The sequence below is a fragment of the Myotis brandtii genome, unplaced genomic scaffold (assembly GCF_000412655.1).
Source record: "Myotis brandtii unplaced genomic scaffold, ASM41265v1 scaffold297, whole genome shotgun sequence".
NCBI classification, from domain to species: domain Eukaryota; kingdom Metazoa; phylum Chordata; class Mammalia; order Chiroptera; family Vespertilionidae; genus Myotis; species Myotis brandtii.
In genome coordinates this window covers 1,710,740-1,720,597 of record NW_005361351.1, presented here as the reverse complement: position 1 = coordinate 1,720,597, position 9,858 = coordinate 1,710,740, and positions in this window count along the sequence as shown.

Sequence of the window (9,858 nt, the reverse complement as noted above, 5' to 3'; positions counted from 1 at the left end):
GGGGATGTCCACTTGCCAGCGGGGAGCAGGCCTAAGGTGCAGTCAGACACCCTTAGCACTGCTGAGAAGACAGGAGAGGCTCCCACCACCACCACTGTGCTGGCAGCCGTCAGCCTGGCTTGTGGCTGAGCAGAGCTCCCCCTGTATTGAGCATTTGCCCCCTGGTGGTTAGTGTGTGTCATAGTGACCAGTCATTCCCAGTCTTTCTGCTGTTAGGGTCAATTTGCATATTACCCTTTTATTATATAGGATAGAAGCCTGGTGCATGGGTGGGGGCCAGTTGGTTTTTCCTGAAGGGTGTCCTGGATCAGGGTAAGGGTCACACTGGGGTGCCTGGCCAGCCTGGGTGAGGGGCTGAGGGCCATTTTCAAGCTGGCCACACCCCCTTCAGGGTGGGGGTCCCCACTGGGGTGCCTGGCGAGCCTGGGTGAGGGTCTGATGGCTATTTGCAGGCTGGTCAAGCCCCCCTGTGGGGACCCTCACACCATGGGGGTTTGGCCAGACTGTGTGAGGGGCTGATAGCCATTTTCAGGCTGCCCACGGCCAAGGGCTGGAAGCAGGTATCTGGGATTTATTTATCTTCTATAATTGAAACTTTGTAGCCTTGAGCGGAGCTCAGGGCCAGCAGGGCAGGCAGGAAGCTTGGCTTCCTCCATTGCCAGGGGCAATGCTCCATCTCCATGGCCACCACCATCTTAGTTAGGTTAATTTGCATATTTGCTCCTGATTGGCTGGTGGGCGTGGCTTGTGGGTGTAGCAGAGGCACAGTCAATTTGCATGTTTCTCTTTTATTAGATTAGATATTCACTTAGCAGGTATTTATTGAGAACTATTATGGGTAGCGAATTGTTCTAGGTACCCAGAACTGTCATAACAAGGACAGAGGTAACCTCTACCCTCATCAGGTTTGTGTGGCTTGGTAAGCAGACTTGTAAAATATTATTTTAACATATAAAACTGGGTTACAATTTATTGCAAGTATTTCTATTGAGTTTTAAAAGTATTTTGAAATCTAAAATGGATTCTGTATGAAAATACACAATTTTAAGGAAACTATTACTACTTGAGCCCAACCATCATGGCTCAGTGGTTGAGTGTTGACTTATAAACCAGGAGTAAAGATTCAATTCCCAGTCAGGGCATATGCTCAGGTTGTGGGCTCTTTCTCCAGTGTGGGGTATGCAGGAGGCAACCGATCAATGAGTCTCTCTCATTATTGATGTTTCTATCTCTCTCCCTATCCCTTCCTCTCTGAAATCAATAAAATACATTTAAAAAACAAAAACTATTACTATTTGAAACTGAGCATATTATGGTAGGCACAATTATTTCTTGAATTCCATATAATTACATTCCTATTAACTTTGTTTAAACTTACTTTATTTAACTGTTCTTTCTTTAAAATTCATCTTGGCCCTGGCCAGGTATCTCAGTTGGTTAGAGAGTTGTCCCAATATGCCAAGGTTGTGACTTCACTCCCCAGTCAGGGCACATATAAGAATCAACCAATGAAGGCATAAATAAGTGGGATAACAAATGGATGTCTCTCTCTCTCTATCTATCTCTATCTCTATCTCTATCTTTATCTCTACCTCTATCTATTTCTATCTCTATCTCTCTCCTCTGTGTGTGTGTCTCTCTCTCCCTTCCTCTCCATAAAAAAGTCAATGAATATTTTTTTAAATTACATCAAATTAAAATTTTCCAAATTTATTCTTTAAAATTAATTTTTGACATTTGACATACAATATTATATTACTTTCAGGAATACAACATAGTGATATATATATCTTAAAAGGTGATTACCCCAATAAGGCCATTACCCATCTGACATCATATAGCTATTACAATACTAGAGGCCCAGTGCACAAAATTCATGCATGGGTATGGTCCCTAGGCCTGGCCTGTGATCAGGGCCATCTTCCCAGGCTGCTGGAAACTGGCCCCAACCCCCGCTGCCACCCACCCTGGTTCCCTATTCGCCATCGGGCAATCAGACCCTGTTGGCAGGGGAGAGGGACCAAAAGTTGACTGTTAACACCTGCTTGCCAGCCCCATCCCCTGAAGCCAGTAACCCTCTGTGTGTGGGGTGACCGGAGGGGCAGGGGCCTTGACCTGGCGCTGCCTGAGTCTGTCACCACCCACCCCGGTTCCCCATTCTCAATTGAGGGATCAGAGCCTGCAGGCCAGGGAGGAGGGACCAAGAGGTTGGCTATTCCTGCCAATCTGGCCCTGCCACCCACCGCCACCCACCCTCGGTTCCCTGTTCCCCATCGGGGATTGGAGCCTGTCGGCCAGGGGAAAGAACCGAGAGGTTGGCCAACAGGTCTCAGGAGATCGGGGCCTGTGGGTTGGGGGCAGCTCCTGCATTGAGTGTCTGCCCCCTGGTGGTCAGTGTGCATCATAGTGACCTGTTGTTTCACTGCTTGGTCAATTTGCATATTAGCTTTTTTTATATATAGGACTATTGATTATGTTCCCTATGCTATACTTTAAATCCCCTGACTGTTTTTATAATTGGCAATTTATACTTTTTTAATTCCTTTTACCTTTTTCTCATATCCCCCCAACCTTCATCCTATATAGCATAAATTCATTTAAATATGACACAGTTACTATCACAGCACACAACTCTTTATAAGATACTATACATAAATTTTGCTTAAAAAACTTCAAATGAAGAAAGTTATAAAACATGATATTATCCCATATAATAAAGAGGTAATATACAAATTGACTGTCATGCCTCACACAAGATGGCCACCCCCATGTGGTCACAACATGGCCACCACAAGATGGCTGGCAGGGGAGGGCAGTTGTGGGTGATCAGGACAGCAGGAGAGAGCAGTTATGGGCGATGAGGCTGGCAGGAGGGGCAGTTGCGGGGGACCATGCCTGCAAGGGAGGGCAGTTGGGGATGACCAGGCTGGCAGGGGAGCAGTTAAGTGTCGATCAGGCTGGCAGGGCAGTGGTTAGTGGTTAATCAGGCTGGCAAGCAGAAGCTGTTAGGGGCAATCAGGCAGGCAGGCAGGCTAGCAGTTGGGAGTCAGCAGTTGCAGATTGTGAGAGGGATGTTTGACTGCCGGTTTAGGCCCAATTCCACAGGGCTCAGGCCTAAACCAGCAGTCGGACATCCCCCAATTGCTCCCAGATTGCAGAGGGTGCAGGCTGAGCTGAGGGGCACCCCACTAGTGCACAAATTTCATGCACCAGGCCTCTATTCAACAGATATATTTTAAAAGAATGATTTCACAAAATTCTTTATATCTATATATAGAGGTAAGATTTACATTGGCCAAAACATAAATTCAGTGCCTTCTATAAACAAAATTTAGTTGTTTTTTTTTTTTAGAAAGGGCAACTACAATGCAAAATTGTCCTTTCTTAGCATGCCACCCTCATGGCCTAAGGCAGGGGTCCTCAAACTTTTTAAACAGGGGGCCAGTTCACTGTCCCTCAGACCATTGGAGGGCCGGACTATAGTTTTAAAAAAAACTAAGAACAAATTCCTATGCACACTGCACATATCTTATTTTGAAGTAAAAAAAACTAAACGGGAACAAATACAATATTTGTATTTGCATGTGGCCCGCGGGCCATAGTTTGAGGACCCCTGGCCTAAGGGCTATATTGTGCATGCTTTTTACTCATAATGGCTTCTTAATAGAATACTGAAAGGACTAAACAGAAAAGGAATCTGCTGGAAGCTAAAATAATATCTGATAAATAATATATTTCACATAATCATATATTTTCCCTAAATGGGGAATAGATCTGAAAGACCCATTAAGAAAATTAAAAAGGAAAATGGAAGTACATTTTCTTGGCAAGCAAGATGCCAGACAAGTGGACAATTGATAACATTTCTCTATAAAGTTACACCTTCTACATTTTAATTTGCTTTCCAATCTTATGTACTAAGAGAAAGAGACATTATTTTTTTTAACTGTGCTTATTTGAGTGAATGAGTCAACAAACTTTACTGGTTGAATGGACATGAGCGTTGAAGGCAAAATGGGCAAGCTGGGTCATGAGTGAAAAGGGAAATTTTTCAGTAAATCTGTGTGAAATGAGAGAGGATTAATATGGTGGAGAGTTTCATAAATTCTATTTTTATCCTGTTGCTTTTGAGGAGCTTCTGAGACATCTGAACGGAGAGGTCAAGGAAGCATTTTGTTCTGTGATGTGGCCCTCTGAAGAGAAGTCAAGGAAGGGAGCACTAATGCTGAGGATGATTGAAACCAGAGGCTGGAAAGAAAAGTATGGGGAGAGAATGTGGAGAGACAACTTGGAAAGTCTTAAAGAACTTCATCATCTCCTAGTCAGGATGGTAAGGAGCCAGAAAGGAATATAAATAGGGTCCTGCAGTATGATGGTAGTCAGGAGAGTGTGAAATGACAGCAGCAGAGCACTGGTAACTGTTGAAAAGAGACTGTAAAATAAGATATGGTGTTGAATATTGATAAGAGAGCTGGTTGAAAAAGCACCCCCCCTCCCTCTGTCCTTAAAAAATATCCCAATAGAGAGGCCAGAATAGAGTAGATTGAAGGTGACTGGGAAGTGAGGAAGTGGAACAGTGAGAACAAGCAAAGCTTTCAAGGAATTTGACTTTGGGGAGAAAAGAAGGAAGAAAATAGTATATGGAGACGTTGTGGGTTAAGGGAATTTAACTTTTGTAAAAGTAGTGCTGCTTCGTTGAGTATGTTTATTACAAAGCAGATCACTGGAAAGTTCAGGAGACAGAATGTAGTGAAAGAGGACAGTGGGGAAAAGGAGATTCAGGAAGAGGGCTCTGATCCTGACATTAAAGTGTACACCCAGCACTTTCATGCCAAAAGGAAAGACGAAAATGTAGACACTAAGGCAAGCATTTTGTAGACTTCAAAGAAAGCAGTGTGGTTTACCAGCTGATGCATTTTATGTTTTCTTTTTCTGTGAAATTAAAGATGAGGTCATCAGTTGAATTGGTGTTTTTGGTGAGAGATAGTTGGGAAAAAGTGTAGAAGGTAATAACAAGTAATTTGGTGATTTGGAAAAGCAATTTACTTAGGAAAATAATAGTATGGATACATGGCAGTGCCATGAGTCAGGTTGAATTAAAAAAAAAAAAAGAGTATGGCCTGGCTGGTTTGGCTCAGTGTATAGAGCGTTGGCCTGCGGACTGAAGGGTCCTGGGTTCGATTCCTGGTCAAGGGCACATGCCTGGGTTGCGGGCACATCCCCAGTGGGGGGCATGCAGGAGGCAGCCAATCCATGATTCTCTCTCTTCATAGATGTTTCTCTCTCCCACTCTCCCTTCCTCTTTGAAATCAATAAAATATATTTTTAAAAACATAAAAAATAAAAATAAAAAAGAGTATGAAACAAATGCATATGTATAATATACTTATCCATAGATACACACATTAGTATATATGTAAATATGATGGTGCCTAGATGAATAATATCTATGTATCTCTCTGTGCTAATATGCACAGAGAAATGTCTGAAAGCATATGAATGTAAAACACTAGTAAATTATATCATATATGTATATATGATATTCATATATATTTCACATCTATAGTAATAAAAGGGTAATATGCTGATTAGGGTGGACGTCCATCCAGACAAAGCCACAGTGGCTGCGAGGGCCCAGGGCTGGAGCTACATGGGAGAGGCAGGCAGGTCCTGTGCTTGGGCAGGAGAGGCAGGTGGGTGCAGTGCTCGCGTGGGAGGGGCAGGCCAGTTCAGTGCCCCCGGTTCCAGCACTGCGGCCCCTTTTGCAGAGGCAGCAAAAAGGCGGCACTATGCCCCCTTCCTCAAAGGTGGCGTGGGACAGGCCACAGCGCGGCCAGGTCCCTGTGCTGCCCCTTCCACAGAGGCAGCCACAGAGGCAGCAGCGTGGGCCTGGTCCAGGTGCCACCCCTCAGCAGAGGCTGGACAGGGTGCAACCTGCTGTGCTTCAACCTCCCAGAGCCCCTCCCTCAGCTGGCCTGGCCCCAGATCACGCTCCACCTACCAGTGGGTGGGGGGCGGGGTCAGCGCTAAGAAGCAAGGGCTGAGGGCCAGGGGCAGCCAGCAGTGGCAGCAGCAGCAGGCTGATGGGGGCAGAGCCTTCCCCTGATCATCTTGGTAGCCTCTCACAGAGGAGGACATCCCCTGAGGGCTCCTGGACTGTGAGAGGGGCAGGAGGGGTTGAGGCCGGTGCATGAATTTTCGTGCACCGGGCCTCTAGTTCATTCATATAGAACCACTTTTAATGATATATCAACATTTCCATGGTTTTCACTTTATTTATTGTATTTTGTGTGTTTTTGCACATTATGAATGAGCACTAAGACAAAGAAAGAGGAAAAATATGCTGTAAGTTATATTGACTATGTTTTCTATATATATTAAATCCTAAGCAACCAAACGACCAAATGACTGGTCGACCGGTCACTATGCTGCGCACTGACCACCAGGGGACAGACGCTCAACGCACAGGATTGGGCTCCCTCCTGTCTGGATCAGGCCTGCGAAGATTGGGCCAAAACTGGCTATCCGACATCCCCAAAGGGGTCCTGGATTGAGAGAGGGTGCAGGCCAGACCAAAGGACCCCACTGGTGCATGAATCTATGCACCGGGCTTCTAGTCTGTAAAATAATTGACTATGATAAACTGCCTATATATTTTTACCTAGTACTCATTCAACTCTAAATAATTCAGAGAGGCAGCATTTCAACAGGCTCCAACTCATTTAGGAGGTACAAGAAATCACAGTGTCAAAGCTCCTATTTTATAAAAGCCTACTTTTCTACAGTTTTCTTTTTACATTACTGATGTCAGAAATTGCTGCAAAGTACAGAGTTAATTAATTAATTTTCATAGGAGTCTGCCTCCACTTACCCTAGCAGGATGAAAAACAAAATAATTCTAAGGCATAACATTAAGTATCACTCAATAAAAAATTCTCTAATCTATATATATAAAAGCCTAAGTAAATTTTACGACTGAAGGACCAGAACAACCAGAACGACTGGATGACTGGCTGGTAGCTATGATGCACACTGACCCAGACCTTGCTGCTGGGGCCCTGACAGCCCCGAATCTGGTTCACTCACACCCCGGACCCAGACAGGAGGGAGGAGGGAGCCCCATTCCTTGCTGAATCTGCTGTTGATTAGTTTGCTGCTGACAGCCCTGAATCTGGTTCACCCGTACCTTGGACCCAGACAGGAAGAAGGAGGGAGCCAGATTCCTTGTGGAATTGACCATGCCTTAGCTTGCTGCTGCAGCCAACCTCTCCCCATCCAGCTACCCCCTCCCCCTACGATTAGGGCTCCCCCGAGCCGGCCGGCCCCTGCATTGGTCCCAATTGCCAGCCAGACTGAGAAAACCCACACATGCACAAATGCATGCATCAGGCCTTGAATGTGCAATAAGTTTGGGAAACTGTGGATGAAATGGAGTTGAATATCAGGTTTCATTTTTTTGGCTTTTTATTTTTACTTCTGGTGTTTTCAGAGCCTTTTATGGTTTCTATAAAAGGAGGAATTTTCAGTACTTCCCATGCTTCAATGTCTCAGGAAGTGTGGATGTGGATGTGCATGTGTGCATGTGTGAGTCTGTTTGTGTGTATGTGTATATGTGTGTGGGGGTGCATGCATGTGTGAGTCTCTCTGTGTGTGTGTGTGTATGTGTGTGGGGGTGCATGCATGTGTGGAGTTCAAGTGATGCACCTGCATGGGTACTGCCTCATGAAACATATTCTGAAAATTGGGGAATGCTATTTGATGCCATATCTTAGTGTATGCCTTTTCCTAAATTTTTAAATTCCTTCTACTTCAGATATTTTAAATTTACATTATCTTGTTTACTTTTCTATAAGACGACTTAATTTTTTAAAAAACAACTGAGAGTAAATAAACAAATTATTATGTACTAATAGGATAGCACTTTTTTTTCTTACCAATCATCAGCATTATCATTACAACAAGGCTTCTAAAAATGGTGGTCTAAGTGATTTTTCAATTTCCGTGATAAAATTGAATTATAATATTGAATTATATATAAAATATATAACTGTATATCTAATTATACAAAATTGAGTTATGATGTGTCTTAATTGTTAGATATGAAAAATTCTCAAATTAATTAGAAAATACTAGTAAACTGACTGCAGAGATGTGAAAGTCAAGGATTTTCTATCATTTCTAATTTGGAACTACATTGGTTATTTAAGAAAGTAATAAGCATTAAAATATTATCAGTTGCAGTACATTGTTTAATACCTTTAAATTAATTTAAGTGTGTAATACTGGATAATTGAGTGATTTGCATAAAATTAATAAGAGAAAACCAAAGCATTAAAATAAATGAGAAGAAATGGATCCATGATGATAACAATATCTGAGAACAAATGATATTCTTCTTTCTTAGTCATTGTTTTATATATACATGGTTATGTTATTGTATATACTATATTACCTATTGTTTATCCTATATAATAAAAGCCCAGCAACCAAACGACTGAATGACCAGAACGATAAGTCGACCAGTCACTATGGCATGCATTGACTGCCAGGGGGCAGACACTCAACACAGGAGCTCCTGGTGGTCAGTGTGCTACCACTGTGGGAGCACTGCTTGGCTGACCAGGATGAGCGGCTGCTCCCTCTGTGAACCCCGGGCCAACGGACAGGAATCCTAGCTTCGATTGTTGCCTCCTCATGCCAGGCTCCTCCTCCTCTCTCCCTGCCTCTTCCTCCAGATGCCTGCAGGCCTTGCAGCTCCACCACCACTGGGCTCACAGAGCTAACCCTGGAGATTGGGAGCGGGTTCATGGCCATTGCGGGACTGAGGCCTACTTCACCGCCTCTCAGTGCTATTGTTGAGGCAAGTGCTCCAGCTCCACAGAAGATGCCAGACCAGGAAGCAGCCACTCAGAGGATGGGTCCACAGCTAGGCCATGCCCCCCAGCAGTGCATGAATCCCATGCATAGGGCCTCTAGTATATATATAAACAATATATATAAATGATGCTCAACTCGGTCCAATTACTATTTTAAGTGATTTTCAAACACTGAATTTGCCAAAAACAAACGTCAGCAAATTAATTTTCTTTGATTTTTATACTCCTTTTATTTATAGAAAAACTCAGTCCATTTGCTCCTTATTCTTTAACATTCAACTCATCAACTCATCAAAAAATTGTTTTGGAAAAAATACTTCTCAAAACTTTTTGAGGTTTCATAATAACTTCCTTATTAAAGTATTTTGGGATAAGTTTTACTCTGAAAAAAGTATTGAGAAAAACTGATAAAAGATATTGGTTTGGTGAATTATAGTGAACTAGAGGCCTAGTGCACAAAATTTGTGCACGGGTAGGGTCCTAGGCCTGGCCAGTGATCAGGGCCAATCGGGGCCTTCTGGCTGTGGGTTGGGGCCTTCCTTCTGGCTGTGGTCCAGGGCCTTCCTGGCGGATGATTCCCTTCGCTGGCTGCCAGCTGCCTGCTGCCGGCTGCTGGCTGGGGCTTTCCTTTGTTCCACACCACCCCTTGTTGTTCAGCACACGTCATAGCGAGTGTTCAAACTCTGGTCCCCAGTGATCAGGGCCAATCGGGGCCTTCTGGCTGTGGGTTGGGGCCTTCCTTCTGGCTGTGGTCCAGGGCCTTCCTGGCGGATGATTCCCTTCGCTGGCTGCCAGCTGCCTGCTGCCGGCTGCTGGCTGGGGCTTTCCTTTGTTCCACACCACCCCTTGTTGTTCAGCACACGTCATAGCGAGTGTTCAAACTCTGGTCCCCCAGTTGAACTCTCAAGGGGACACTTTGCATATTAGCCATACACACACACACACACACACACACACACACACACACACACACGAGGCCTGA